At 33.3% G+C, this 16,658-nt stretch overlaps 1 non-coding gene across 1 annotated transcript; it reads left to right on the top strand.

The window, feature by feature from the left end:
• The first annotated feature begins 3,383 nt into the window (after nucleotides 1-3,383).
• Nucleotides 3,384-3,490, top strand: LOC140851825 (small nucleolar RNA R71). Its single transcript, XR_012134582.1, has one exon. It is a non-coding gene; the product is annotated as a small nucleolar RNA R71 (small nucleolar RNA).
• The last annotated feature ends 13,168 nt before the right edge of the window (nucleotides 3,491-16,658 follow it).

The following is a 16,658-nucleotide window of genomic DNA, read 5'->3' on the forward strand; positions in this document are numbered from 1 at the left end:
GGAATTCGGGATAAATGATCTGCTACAATGTTCTCAGTGCCCTTCTTGTCCCTAATTTCTAGGCAAATTCTTGAAGGAGCAAAATTCATCTGATTAAGCGTACCTTGGCATCCTTCTTTGCTAGAAGATATCTAATGGCTGAGTGATCGATGTAAACAATGGTGTGGGTCCCAACCAAATAAGATCTAAATTTCTCTAAAGCAAAGACAACGGCAAGGAACTCCTCTCAGTTGTGGTGTAGCTAAGCTGCGCATCATTTAAGGTTTTACTTGCATAATATATCACTCTAGGCAGCTTATTTATCCGTTGACCTAAGATTGCGCCCACAACATGATCGGACGCATCACACATTAATTCAAATGGTTCAGACCAGACAGGAGGATGAATGATTGGAGCTGATACAAGTGCTTTTTTTAGAAATTCAAAAGATTTCAAGCACTCATGAGTAAATTCAAATTTGGTATCCTTTGCCAAAAGATTAGTCAGTGGATGTGCTACTTTGCTAAAGTTGGCAATAAACCTTCTATAGAATCCAGCATGACCTAAAAATGAACGTATTTCTTTCACAGATTTAGGTGGTGGAAGACTTGCAATTAGATCTATTTTGGCCTTGTCTACTTCAATCCCCTTTTTAGAAATGACATGGCCAAGAACTATTCCCTGTTTGACCATAAACTGACATTTTTTCCAGTTGAGAACTAAGTGCTTCTCCTTACATCGTTCTAGAACTAATTGCAGGTGATTCAGACACTCGGAGAAGGTTAGGCCAAAAACAGAAAAGTCATCCATAAAAATTTCTAGAAATCGTTCTATCATATCTGAAAACATGCTGATCATGCATCTCTGGAAGGTTGCCGGTGCATTACATAGTCCAAAGGGCATTCGTCTATAGGCAAAAGTACCAAATGGACAGGTGAATGTAGTCTTTTCTTGATCTTCAGCGGCTATGGGGATCTGGTTGTAACCGGAGTATCCATTAAGAAAACAGTAAAACTCTTGTCCGGCTAGTCTTTCCAACATTTGATCAATAAATGGCAAAGAAAAGTGATCTTTCCTTGTCGCAGCATTCAACTTTCTATAGTCTATCAGACCCTCCATCCCGTTTGGGTCCTAGTTGGGATAAGTTCGTTTACATCATTTTGGACCACTGTTACCCCAGATTTCTTGGATACTACTTGAACTGGGCTTACCCAAGAGCTATCAGAAATAAGATAAATTATTCCACTATCTAGGAGTTTCAGAATCTCCTTTTTAACTACATCCTTCATAGCTGGATTAAGCCTTCTTTGGGCTTCTATTGTTGGTTTAGCCTCTTCCTCTAAGTATATTCTATGTTGAACTATAGAAGGGTTTATTCTTTTGATATCTGCTATGGCCAACCTATTGCTTCTTGATTTGCTTTTAGAACTGACACTAACTCCTCCTCTTGCTTGGGATCTAGGTCTGATGCAATAATTACAGGCAAAGTTTCTTTGGGTCCTAGATATGCATACTTGAGATGTTCTGGGAGGGGTTTCAGTTCTAAAATGGGTGCTTCCTCTATCGATGGTTTAGGTGATGATTTCACCATCTCAATGATTGGTTCAGTAGGAAGTGTCGATTCCTGATTAATCTGATTTTCTTTAAGTATTTCATTGACATCCTCAGATTCATGGATTAACCAGGGGTTAGACTCTAGGTCGACTTCATCATCACTAATGTCAATGGATTCATAAATACCATCTTGGACTACATTGACATCAGCATGAGAAGAGGATTCCTGTTCTAAGTTAAAAACATTAAGCTCAATGGTCATATTCCCAAAGGATAACTTCATTAGACCATTTCGACAATTGATTTCAGCATTGGCCGTAGCTAAGAATGGTCTTCCTAAAATGACAGGTATATGTCCTTTAGGATTCGCAACTGGCTCAGTCTCTAAAATAATAAAATCTATAGAGAAAATAAAATTTTCAACCTTTATCAGAATATCCTCGACCATTCCCTTAGGGATCCTGAGAGATCTATCGGCTAACTGTAATGTGATCCCAGTAGGTTGAAGTTTTTCTAATCCTAGTTGCTCATACACCGAATATGGAAGGATATTCACACTAGCTCCTAGATCTAGCAAGGCCTTTTTTATATTGGTTTCTCCAATAACACAAGAAATTGTTGGAGCTCCAGGGTCCTTATATTTAATTGGCATATGGCTAGATAGGTATGAACTGACACTTGCAGCCAAAAATGCTTTCTTTGGTACATTAGTGGTCCTTTTCCTAGTGCAAAGATCTTTTAAAAATTTGGCATAAGTTGGAACCTGATGGATTATATCTAAAAGAGGAATATTAACTTGGACTTGTTTAAATACCTCTAAAATTTTGTCTAAATGTTCAGATTTATTGGATTTCAGTCTATTTGGAAAAGGAGCTCTAGGACTTTTAAGTACTGGACTAGGTGAATTTTCAGTTTCTGGTGCTTGAGGTTGAAAAGTAGTAGTTTTAGAAGGTGACTCGGCAGATGAGTCCTCTATATCATCAAGTGCAACTACCTTATTGTCTATTTGTTTTTTCGATCTTAAGGCATGAATGGTATTTACACCATTAACTTGGTTTTCTTGTTGGGGTCGTGGACCATTTTGGTTCCTAGGATTTGGCTCAGGTTGGCTAGGTAACCTACCATGTTCTCGTTCACTAATGGTCGAAGCCAGCTGACTTACTTGCATTTCCAGACGGGCTATAGCTTGGGTGTTATTATTTATGAATTGACCCGTGGTTTGCATAAAGCTGGTATGTGTCTTCATCATGGCTTCTAGGTTTTTCTCTAAAGAGGTAATTTTCTTGTCATTATCATGGAAGCCTGGCGGGTTGTTCATCACTGGGTTGGACCTTAGATTTTGCTGATTGAAATTTGGATTGCCTACATTAGGATTCTAGGACCATGAAAAATTCGGGTGATTCCTCCAACCTGGGTTATATGTGGGTGCATAAGGATTGTTCAATGGTCCTTGATAGGTGGCATTCACCTATGCACACTCATTCGAGTAGGAACATTCTTCTAAGACATGGTCTGGTGCATTGCACCTTTTACACATGGGTGCAGATATTTGATTTACATTGGCTGGTCTCTGTAATTCTAAGGCTTCCAATCTACGTGTTAAGGTTGCAATCTTGGCCTCTGATGCTAGGGTTGGTTGAATTTGATGCATTCCTCCTCTTGAAGGTGTAGCTTTATCAGGTTCCCTAGTTGTTTCCCACTATAAATTTTTCTCGGCTAGGTCTTTTAAGAATTGCCAAGCTTCAGTAGTTTCTTTGTCCATAAATTGGCCTTGGCATATGGACTCTAGCATGGTTCTTGAGTTTGAATCTAACCCCTCATAGATGATCTGGCATAGTCTCCAAGTTTCTATTCCATGGTGTGGGCATTGGGTCAAAAGATTCTTGAAACGATCAAAGTACTTCCAAAATGATTCACCAGCTAGTTGGTAAAATTGATTTATTTCATTCCTAATCCTAGCTGTTTTATGATGGGGGAAATACTTTTTCAAAAATATTCTCACAAAGCCCTCTCAGGTAGTGACAGAATGGTTTGGCAGACTATAAAGCCACTTCTTAGCATTATCCTTAAGGGCAAAGTTGATTAATCTAAGTTTGACCTCATCCTCTGTTAATTGCAGTTTCATGGTTGCACATACCTCCTCAAATTCTCTATTAAATATATAAGCATCCTCTAATCCAGTGAATTTTGGAAGCATATTTATGATTTGAGGTTTGATTTCAAAATTGTTAGCTGTGGGTTGTGGCAACCTGATACAAGATGGTTGGATGGAGCCAACTGGATAACACAAATCCTTAAGGGTCATGGGTTGGATTGGTTCAGCCATTGGAACAACAGAAATTGACTCAATTCTAACTAGACGATCCGACACTCTTCTCCACACACGAGGTGTACGGTTCTCGATGTTTATATAATTTTTTTTTATAAAATTTTTATGTATAAGAAAAAGAAAGAAAAGAGAAAAAGTTCTAAAGAAAAGATCCTAAGGAGTCCTAAATCTAAAGAAAAGTAACCAAATTAATTTAAATTTTAATAAATTTTTTTTTATTTTTCAAACAAGTGAAACAATAAATTAAACTCAATCTATCCTAGGGTTAACCTAAATCTAGACAGCTCCTAACTATTCCAAGATGACCCTTCAAGCCTTCCAAGTGGAGATTGATCAACTAGTTAGCCAGGTAAGTATAAGAGGTGGGAGGTTCACTCATCGTTGCCTTTCTAGACACCAAACGAGTTGGCCAGGCCAGCAACTGAACCAATTTAACAAACCACCCTCAGGACTTGCCTAGACACCAACTAATCAAACAACTCAAACTTGGTAGAACTCTTAGGGTTCCTTGTCCTATTGAGCTCGAATTCCTTAAGGTTGACGTCTAATTGATTTTAAGATTAAAGGTCTAGGTAATGCAATATGATGGAGATGGTTTTTGGGCTAAGGAAGGGTAATGAAATCCCACCTTATCTTGTTAATGGGTTGATGCCCTTAGATTAATTATGAAAATGCAAATGCAAATAAACAAGATGACCAAGAATGTAAAAGATTTTAATTTAGAATTTTTTTTTTATTTTGATATTTTACTTCATGATTATGAAATGTCTTTTCTTTTGTTTTATTTTTTTTCTTTTGTTTTTTTTTGTGATTAAGTAAATTCAAATGATTAGGTCTAAAAAGAAAAGTAATTAACTAAAAATAATAAAAGAGAAATTAGAAGCATACCTGAGTTTTTCAGCAATCACCAACTAAATCTAGAAACCTAAAGGAAAAAGAAAGAGAGTTATAAAGCACGAAGAACAAATATTTGAAAACAATTTAAAACGCCAAATCCCCGGCAACGGCGCCAAAAATTTGATGTGCAAATCTTAAAATTTGTAAATAAAACCGCAAGCGCACAGTGTGCAGAGTAGCACGACCAGCGAGTATGGGTCGATCCCACAGAGACTTGGTTTAAAAATGATTTTCAAATCTATGCTCAAGCGAGCTTTAACAAAAATCAAAAATCGAAAGTTGTTTGCTAAAGACAATAAGACTAAGGATCTAGGGTTTTTGAATCCACTAGATCTAGATTAGAAATTCTATCTAGAATTTTTTTTATTGATCCTAACGACTACTCCTCTTGTTTTTCCCAAGCATAGATTATGAAGGGACTAAGGCCCAATGATAACTCATCAAGATTCTTTACAGGAGAGTAGTAACTAGGATCCCTTAGGATTTTCTCCTCCTATGCACTGAATCAAGCATGAACTATGAAGGGACTCTGACCCAACTGTAGTTCATCAAAAATTTTGGCAAAAGAGGAAGAAAAAAAAATCCTAAGAAAAAGAAAGAACCCTATGTAAAACCCCTACTCATGATCTAGCTTCATTGCAAACCCTAGAAGGGATGCTTAGCTAGACATGATCTAAATCTACTTGCAAAATTTAAATGCAGAAAAATAAACCATCCTAATTTCATAAATTAAACTATCCTAATTGCATAAATTTAAACTGCATAATTTAAACTAACTTAATTGCATAAAATTAAATTGCATAAATTAAACTATCCTAATTGCAAGAAAAATAAATTGCATCATGTAAAGAGATAAAATTGTATAAAAATAAGATTTTATATAAAAATTTATTACAAAAATCTCAAAGCTCGAGGCTTGAGAAGAAAGCTAAAAATCCCACTATCTAGGGTTACAAGCTTGATCGGAAGACCCCCCCCCAATTTAATCATTGCTAGTCCCTTAGCAATGTACCAAAATAAGATCATATTCCAAAAAGATCCTTCCTTTGCAAATTAATTTAAGATCGAAATTCAAGTTTTCTAGTATTACTAAGTAATGAGCTTCGAATTAGAATCGGTAGTCAGTCTTCTTAGGAGCTTTCTTAGAGTACACTTAAAGTTTTATAGCACTTGTGTGAGTGATAACTAACTTAGTATTTCAGTATTAACTTGTACAACCAATTGTATCATTTTTCATAACTTAGTTCGATTAATTTTCTATACACCCCAGATTAAACAAAGAACTAAGGTAGCTTTCACACTATTTTTTTTTTTTTTTTTTGCTGAGCATCCTGACCTTCCCACCACCGTTTGACGCGAATCTCAACACTTGACTTAGGTGAAGAGACCCGGTTACTAGGCTTAGGGCAATCCACATTTACTCTGTGTTTTGCATTTTATTTCAGGCAGGTAGCTCTTTCCTTAAATTCAAATTTTTTCAATTGGGGTGTAGAAAAAATTATCTAATTTAAATAATACTCAAATCCTTAATTGGCCTTACAATTAACACCTACTTTACCTTGTTAGTGTGCATGTGCAATTGGAAGTGCTAATAGTCTTTAAATGATCTATGCCACCAAGAGTCTAACCAGCTAATCTTCTCTGTGACTCACTACATTTATTAGCAAATACTTTCTAACTTACTCTTATTTCTTTTCTACATTAATTTATTTCAAAATTTTTTTTTAATATATTAAATGCAAGAAATAACTCATAGTGGAAGGAAAAAGAAATGATAACACCTGATTTTGTTCAAGCTCTAATTTGCGCCGTTGGAATCCTCTTTCCTTATTCTTTCTATTGATGACCTCTTCTTCTGCAAAATATAATAACAAGTATCAATTTCCTAATAAAGTTAGATAATTTAGATATTAATTGATACTTTTTATGTCAATTTGTGACATAAATCATAGGTCTATATACATCAGTATGTACAAGTCCTAAAACATCACTGACTCGCTCACTTTTTACAATAAAAGGTGACTTGGTCATCTTTTCAAGTAAACAAGACTCACAGATTGACAATGATTCATAATCATTATCTTTGAGGATCTTCTCTCATTTTAACCTATTCATCCTATTTTTGTAATATGACCTAGTCTACAATGTCAAAGGTAGGCATTTGAGACATCATCTATCCTAGAATATTTTTTCAACGTGTACATTACACTAGGTCATGATATAATATAAATTTTATTGTTCAATTATCCATGCATTACAGCAATATCATTCAAAATGATATCACAAATTTTTTTTTATTGAAATTTCATAATTTTTTTTGACCAAAAGACCTATAAAAATTACATTCAATAAGAAACTAGGACAAAAATGACAATCACTAAAAACAACGATATGAGAATTGAATACAAATTTGATAATTTCTAAAGCTAGAACTGAAAATGATCTTCCATCTTCAACATTCAGGAATCTCTCACCATCTTCAAATCTTCTACTGACCTGAAGTCTCTACAACGAATTGTAAATGTTAATAAGACTACTAGTATCTAATACTCAGGTCATTGTATCATAAATAGAGAAGTTGCAAGGTGCTATCATATGATTACCTTGCCCAGCAACCAATTGCTTCTTCTTCTTTAACCTGTTCGGATCAAGAGAAGCTATATATTGAGGATAGTTCCTCTTCCAATGATTCTACTTCTTATAGTAGAAGTACTCTGCCTGACTCTGATCGAACTTGGACTTGAACTTTTTGATTTGACCCCCAGCACTTGACACCTTTTTATTCTTTTTTTTTCTTCCCTTCCTTAAAGGGACGATGCCCGTCTGAAGAAGATTCTCCCACTATATTCACCATCTTCTTGTGGAGTTGGTGATCTTTCTCAAAAATCTGCAGTAACCCCAATAGATCGTGATAGTTCACTACAAACTGTATCATTCGATAATGACTGAGAAACGATAGATAAGACTTTGGTAGGAAATTCAGGATTGCATCCTTCCCAAGCTACTTGTGCAAGAAAAAATCGAGCTTGCTTAGGTATTCGATTTGTTTGATCATGTATAATACATGATCGATGATCGATGCCCCATCCCTCATTCTGGCATTGAAAATAGCACAATTGATCTTGTGCCGCTTAACGTTGTTGGGAGTGCCAAAAGACTCATTTAATAATTTGAGCATATCTTTTGGCTGCACTTCCTCGAATTTACAGCTGAACTCGTTATTCATGGCAGCCTGCATGATACAACACATCGTATTATGGTCATTAAGCCACTTCAAGTAAGTATCTCGAACTGCACCGTGAGCGTTCGGAGTGAGCTCCTCAGGTATTGGATTTGTCAGTATGTACAAGATCTGTTCGTACTAGAGGATTATTTTTAATTTTTGATACCAGCTATCAAATTTGATCCCGTCAGTTTATCACTGTCCAATAGTGAATGGAAGACAAGTTGGTGGTCATAACTGCACAAAAAGATAAATCAAAAATCTAATTAGTATATAAATTAATTAAGACTAAAGATATGGACTTTAGTCTAAAGATTCTCCTATTATTTTATATGAATTAATAGCCTCAACCTCCAACTCGAGAAATTATCCTAATTCTTTAGCTGGCATTAGAATCCACATAGAGTGTACATGAGCCCAACTTTGGTCGGCTCATCCATGTGCTTCTATGGGTAGGCTCTTAACTAATTATTTTATCAAATAATTTTTAATAATTAATTTTATCTCAGATTCCTAATAGTAGGCTTTGGCCTCCATTGAAAGGTCTGGTTAGGTCCAACCATTAATATGATCATACTCAAAAATCTAACAAATAAATGATCAGGTCTGACTTTGATCAATCATCTGGACCATCCTAAGAGAGACTCGATCGAGTCATCATATTATGAATGATAATTTTAATAGCAGATGAGCACCACACCTTTGGATCGTTCAATAATCATCCAACTAATGGACCCATTATCATCCAACTTAATGAGAAGCTATAATTTAGTCATCCCCATAACTAGCTCATTTTATGGACCTAATAATTTAGAAGATTTGATTGACATATAAAAGAGAAGAGATTGAACTTGACCAGCTAATCATAATCCTCCTACTGACTTTATCAAGTCAGATCAAAGAAGATTAGATTGAATTCAAAGCGATCATGGCACTTAAATTAGTTACACTGATCAATCGATGCAGCATGAATTTAGCATGAATCAATAAGCAACCGAATCAAAAGTTGATTTACCATATTAGTTAGGTAAGTAAGATCGGTGGGATGGATATGCTATTACTTCGCTATAGACTCAATCTATGCGAGTAGCTCCCATTTAATGACTACCGTTCAAAACTGCCAAACTTATCTTAGTCACCAATTGGTTCATCAGATTCAATTTGGTTTGCCTAAAGACTCGAGCTCGACCACTGAGCCACGATCGAGGTCTATCTTGGTCGAATCAAAGATATGGACATTGACCAACTACAACTATTATAATGGTTCTAGAGAAATCCTGATTTAATCTAATTCAACTTTTGATTAGATTTAATCAATTTCTCTAATTGGTTCATGTTCATTTTGATTCTAACCTTAGGTTTAATCTAATTAAGAGAACCTGATCAAGCTAACCCATATGACCCCCATGTTTTATGAAAGTGTCATTAGATCTTTAATTTATAATTCTAGATCCAATTAGTTCATACTTAATTCTCAATTAAGTCTGAAATTAACATAAAATTAGATTAAATTTTAAAATAATTTTAATTATGTAAATTTTTTACTCGAATTCATACAAAATTTTTATCTCTAAAAATTAGGTCAGCTCAGTTCCAGACTGAGTCAGCTAACAACAGTAGGTCGAACAAGTTTGATACTTGATCGACTAACTATAGATGAACAGTAATTATTACTATTCGACCTGTGGCAACTTAGTCGACTCATTTCACAACTGAGTCAGTTAGAACAAGGGACTTGGTTGACTCAGTCAAAATTGAGCCGACTAAGTTAGCATGCCAGTAGTTTTTTTGGAGTTTCAGCAATGAAAATTCTATACAAACCGAAACAAAATCAATCGTAAATCAATTTTTAGATCATATCCATAATTTTTATGATTTCATATTTTATTTCTCTTGATTAAAATAATTTTTAATCCTTTAGATTAGATGGTTTAATCTTCATTTATTTTGTATCATATACAACTAAAACCTAGGATTTCAAAAACTAGGATTTTACAGAAAAGTAAATTTTGAACCTTGTGCATTTCATCTTCATGAACAAACAGCACTCCAATACGCCATAAGAGATCTCCATGGAATAGAAGAAGAAGATCATAAAATCCTACTTTCTTCTATAATCAGACGGTCATGAATGTTCAATCCAATTACTTAGCTATTAGGCACCTAATCTAAACATATCACATATGTGAAATTTTAGATCTAATCTAAATCATGCTAGATCTCATCATAATTAAATCATATTGTAATCAAAATCAAATTTTAATGCTACATGCATACATATACATATTATAATGGAGCCTAGGCTCTGATACCATCGTTGAAAAATCGGCAAGTGCATAACATATACTTTAAAAAAAAATTATATAGCAAAAAATCAGATTAAACAATTTAATCTATACTATATGCTTAAGATCTAATCTCAACACCTACCCTAGGATCTAAACATGTTATGATGCATGAATATGATATGAAAAATAAAATCAGTAAGCATGATCACATCAAAACAAGCATCTATAGATCATATCTACACTATACATCTTATGTATATCAAGTATGAATTCAGAACTCGATACCTTAGCACGGATATTAGATTTTCACATCTAAAAAATCATGGTTTTGTTAGTTACTCACAGTCGCATAGGGTTTTCAACCTCTACAGGTGATCCATTCGAAGTCCTACGCTGATCCGTCGTCTCGAGAGTGCTAGCTCGCATAACAATCTCTGGATGGCTAATCTATCTTCTATTTTCAGATATCCCAGACTCCTCTAGATTTGAAGAAGAAACTTATGGAGGATCTAGTGCTGGTATAGAGGGAGGAGAACTCTCTTCTCTTTGATTTTCTCTCACCCCAAAAATCCTAGAACAAATTTCTAGGATTCTCACCCAAAAGGAGAAGAAACTTCTCTATGCTCACATGCCAACAAGAGGCCGCCCAACACCAAGACCTCACGCCCAAAAATCCTAGCTTCAAAGATCTCTCAATAATCTCAATAATCTTATTTTTGTCCCATAAAAATATATGGTTTATATAGATGTAGCGTGGAGGTGTTTGGATGAGAACAGATTTTTCATTTATATTTGAATTCAAATCAGATTTGAATTTGATTAGATCAACCAATTGATCCAAACTTTTGATTCCTATCGAGAGTGGGTGACAAGGGAGTGTGGGCGTGGAGTTCCATCATGCCAAACTGAAATTGATGTTAGGAAGGGCATGCACACAAGGGTGGTCAGGTAGGGTAAGAGTCCAAGCTATTTTGGACTATAGGGTTTCATCCAATAACTTTCCAACCTAATCAAATTAGGTTAAACTAATTAGATCAATCTGAATCCAATCTAATTTGATCTCAAACATAATTAAATTCTAATCAAATCAGAATTTAATTAAGCCTAAGTTCTGGTTAAATCAGAAATCATTCACCCTTGATAATTAGGTCCTCTCATAACCTAATCGGACCAAACCAAATTGAATCTAATTCATTTAGATTTGATCTGATTCACATTGCTCAATTTAATTAAGCTAATCCATAATTTAATTACTAATTAATCCTCTTATAATTGATTGTAATTTTTGTATAAGACCATCCATCAATCAAATCGATAATTAGACCCTTGAATGATTCTAATTGTTAATCAGCCATGTGATCAGTCAGTAACTTCTTATGAGTATGATCCCATAGGTTCGCTTAGATAGCATAAAATAATTTTTTAAATTAATCGATATAACCATCTAGCAATGGGACCCAACATCCGGATAGATCGAATAATTACAAAGCAATATTCAAGAATCTACTAACGTATAGTTAGCGTATAATTCATCCCTATGACCTTAATACTCAAGATGTCCTAAGGTTTAACTGTCAACTCTAAAAAAATCAATCATATTATATTTTAACCTTTCAAATCCATCACATGGATTATCCTGATCAAGATTTTACTAAATTGAAATACACTGATGCATCAGCTTCTACTTATTCGAAAGGGTCAATCCCGTCTTGACTTATGTATGACTTGATAAGTACTTGACTGCACCCAAAAATCTTTCATCATTGAATTAAAAATTTAGATAGTCCGACACCAAAGTATAGTGAGTTGCTTGTAAGTCACTGTGGTGATTTCAGATCGAAGAGACACTTATACTCATACCCTTCGCGAGCTACTTTTGACAGAAGAGTGCTCCACAGTTGATCACGTTCGATGTAAATATACTCCTACACTCCACTGTATGCTATACTAGTGTTCCTACACTCTTTAGTTAAGCAGACAACCAACCTACATGGCATACAATGACCTACACTTGATATCGTTATCATTCTAGTAATAATGTATCATTTGATCGCAAATAAGTTTAGGGACTAAATCTTCTATTTAAATTAGTCTTAAGGATTTCATCACAACCTAAAAATTTATATTAAAAATATAAATATTTATAATAAAAATATCAAATAATTTTTATTATTAAATAATTTATATACAAATATAAATAAGTACAACTATCAATAGACTAATGATTGATTTTGGGACATAATTTTCAATATAAGGGGTGTGAGCCCCCATTGTCCTTACTTTCTCATCACACAAAACACCATAAAATCAGAATAAAAGTGGCACCCCAATTTAATTCGAAATTTGATTTTAATTTGGATCTTATCCAAATTTAAATCAACTAGCTTTGACTATTCAAAGCTAACAAGTAGAAGGACTCTTCCTTCAGGAGCCATAATATGAAAATTATGGTGAATTAATGCCAACAATTGGCGCCTCACATAAGCACACTCCAACTTGGTCAAATCTTATTCAATAAGGAGTCCAAGTCATAAGAGAAATTAGGTTTAACTATGTGCTAGTATGGTATGCCTAAATCTAATAGGATTTCTTAAATCCTAACCCAATCAAGACTTCATAAGCCCATTTGGTCAATCTTAAATCAAATTTCTTCAATGTGTGACTCCATGGTTCAATTCTGTCTGGTAGTGGGATACATTATGATCTCCATCAATATTGTCATTGAAACTCCTTTCAATAGACTGGAACATTTCAAATTTAGTCAATTGAAAATTATTATCATCAAAATAATGCTCATTGATCCTATAATCTATCAGTGACATCTAGCAGTATGTAGTGACAATCCAACAAAACTAAACAATGAACTTCTAGATATAGTTACCATATGATTCAATTTTTTTATCGTGAGTCCCGACATGATGCAAGTCAAGAATAACTCGTCAAATCTGATCGTCTGTCATATGTCAGATTCAATCGACTCGAGTTCATTATGAAATCTTATGAATACTCTTTTCTATCATTCACCTACTATGACCATGAATTTAAGAACTCGATCTCATGAACTACATTGGACACCTCTTCTTATCTACCAAGATCGATAGATCTCATCTTGGTATACACTCTATTCCTACAATGGACCTACTATAGTCAATATATATCTCAAGATTTCAAATAGCTAAGTAACCAAGAGTTGGTGTAGTCAAACACAGCAACCCCACTATAAATAGTCAATGCATCATAGGTCAAAGAACTATCCACATAACTATAACTTTGAGTAAGTAACTGACGAGTGGATAGCCATTCTAGTGACTTCTTATATTGATCATGTTCAGTACCTTTCATCTCTATCAAATATCTACACTCTCGCTCCAATATCCCCATACTGTCGACTCGAAATCGTTTATCTATGAAAAAAGTGATCCGTGTATCGATCTATCCGAATCAGGCACCATCTCTATGATGATCCATCGATCAAGAGTATTTAGGAATTAATCACTAATGACACATGCTTCAAATTTTCAACTCTTGAGAATACATGTTATCATCCGTTAATTTCTCGGATGATTCATGGCCACAATTTAAATATAACATGAATGAAAATAATTTAAATTTATTTATTTCAAAATTTTAATTACAAAATTATACCCTTAGAATATATACATGTGTCTGTCAATCTGACTTTAGGGCATACATCTAACACTACTTACTATCATATCTATTCATAAACTAATCATCCATTAAATAGATATGAAAAAAAAAATTTTAATCCACATAGATCATCAAACTCGATGTGGAACACTTTAGCTACTATAAAGAAGATCATAGATAGGGTATAGATAGGTCTATGAGTGAGATTCATCATGTTAAGAAGCTGAATCATATGCTAAACTTTCAAATGTCATAACTTAGTTACATATTGCCCAATTAAAGTGATCTTTTTCTTTTTTGAAATTGGATAACTTTTTAGCTATAAGATGGGTTGTTGATCTCTAAAAAGTATTGCATATTAGGCAATCAAGGCCACATTCCATTGTTGGATGCTAAAATGGGCAAGTCAAAGTAGAATTTTTCTTTTTGACAAAGACTTTCATTTGGTGCATCTCTTAATCTAGAAAGAATTAGGTAGGGTATCTATAGGCAAAGTTGATATAGAAGTTAAAATCTATCTTTTTTAAGATTTTATCTTTTTAATAATTATTTTTACTAATTATATCTATTTTATAAAAACTACGTCCTCTTTTAACTTAAAGAGGAATCAAACCAAGTTGTGCAAGGATAGACATCACTAATATATATATAATTTATGTATCTTAGTTTGCTATTCATTAATAAAAGAAATGGGACCTAATCCTATTTTTGCTAATCTTTCTACTATTTCAAAATTTTCTTAACAGATTCAAGTTGAGTGGATTAAGAGAATTACTTTCTTTTCCTTGATTGGATCATTTTCATAATAGAGATCTTAAAAAAAAGATTTATATGGAATAACTTAAAGGGTATATTATAAAGAGATAGGGGAATAAAGTGTATATTATCATATGCATATATTCTTAGCATTACTAAATATGGGTTATTGATTTGATTGGGCTTGTATTAAAATATTAAGAATCAAAAATTATTTAAGATAAAATATAGTATAAGAATATTAATAATTTTTCATCAAAAACTATTATTACTTTTTACTATAGCATAAATAAAGTTAATCAGGAATTAACAATTCTTAAAGAGTTTGTGAAAAAATTATTGTTGAGTACGATGACACTCAAAAGTTAATTTTAAAATATTTTTAACAATAAAATGAAGTATGAATAACATGATAAAGAAAAGAATTTTTAAATATGAATTAACCATTTTTGCAAAAAAGAAAAGAATTTTTAAATAATGATTAAAAAAGAAAAGTTAAAATACACATCAAATACTTATTTAATGACAAAATGTACATTAAAAATTTGAATAAACAAATTTTATCTAAAAATAATACAACCTATAGCTTGGTAGTTAAGAGCTTGCTATTCAAATAAGGGGTCGTTGGTTTGAATCCATGGTTCAAATTTTAAGATATATAGTTTGCCATTGATAATTTTTTACCATACTATTAATAACCATTTTTTGTTGTAGCATTTATTTTTTTTAAAAGAAATTCATTAGGTATCAATTTGAAAAAGTCTTGAACCAAAAACAAACTACCAGTTTGGTTTCAATTTAAGTTTTTAGAAATTGATTCAAATCGACCCAACCCAACCCATATGTATATGTATATGTGTGTGTATTTCAAATTTTAATTTTTCTTATATTTTTGCTCATATATAAAATAGATTTTTAGTATTTAGACTTGACCCAACCTATTTAACCCAATGTATGAAACATTATCTGATAAACCAAACTCAACCGAATAAAATTTTCAGGATTAGTTTCAAGTGATTGTTTCCTAAGGTGATTTTGGATACCCGATCTTTTTCCCATCATTGATTTAGATGGTGATTTGAAAAGTAGAGATGATTTAGTATTACTAACACAAAAGATCATGATATGAAATTAAATGCAGTGATGTCATGACCCCACCTACATCATCTTTGATCTTAGGATGATCATCCCATATCAAATGCCCGTTTAGCTTAACATGGGTTCAAGAGGATTGGATTAGAGAAATCCTAAAAATTGGATTGAAAATACAAGAGCCTATAATAGAAATTTCTCTTTTATAATATCCATAATAATGTAACTATCTTATTTTGTAGTAGAAGGTTTTTCAATCTCCAATCATCAATTTTATGCTATATGCCAATCTAGATTTACCAATGATATCAGGATACATGATCTAATGCATATCCCTTGCAGTTGTACGAATGATAACTAGAAATTTCTATTTTTGCTATGAAATAATAAAATAAATTAAGAACTTTATAACTGCAAAATCTTAAAAATCACATGTGTTTGTTATCACTAGCCTACTTCCCTTAAAGTTTGACTTGGGCTTCATGGTATAGATTTTCATTTAAGCAAGAAGATTTTTTTTTTTACATATTTGATGTGAGATTAAAAAAGGAAAGAGTTTTAAAAATTTTGAAACAACTAATAATTAGAGCATTTTTGGGTGGTGGACACGATAATTGTTAGCACTTTTAAGTCTCTTGTCCTCTAGGAGGCCATAAACCATCAGGTCCCATGATGGTAGTGTTGAACCCAAATCTTTCTGTCCTAAGATAGAGCCTCCCCTTCATATTGTGGTCCTTGAAAATATGAATCTTAAGAGGTATTCATCACCACATGTGGCTTGGCGAGGTTTTGTGCCTTAGTGGTCATGAAGGTATTAAAGTCATCCTTTAACTTTTGCGACAACTCTTGGAATCAGCTGGATCTTTTATTATCACCATCGCAGCTGATACCT

This window comes from Elaeis guineensis, chromosome 9 (genome assembly GCF_000442705.2).
Source record: "Elaeis guineensis isolate ETL-2024a chromosome 9, EG11, whole genome shotgun sequence".
NCBI classification, from domain to species: domain Eukaryota; kingdom Viridiplantae; phylum Streptophyta; class Magnoliopsida; order Arecales; family Arecaceae; genus Elaeis; species Elaeis guineensis.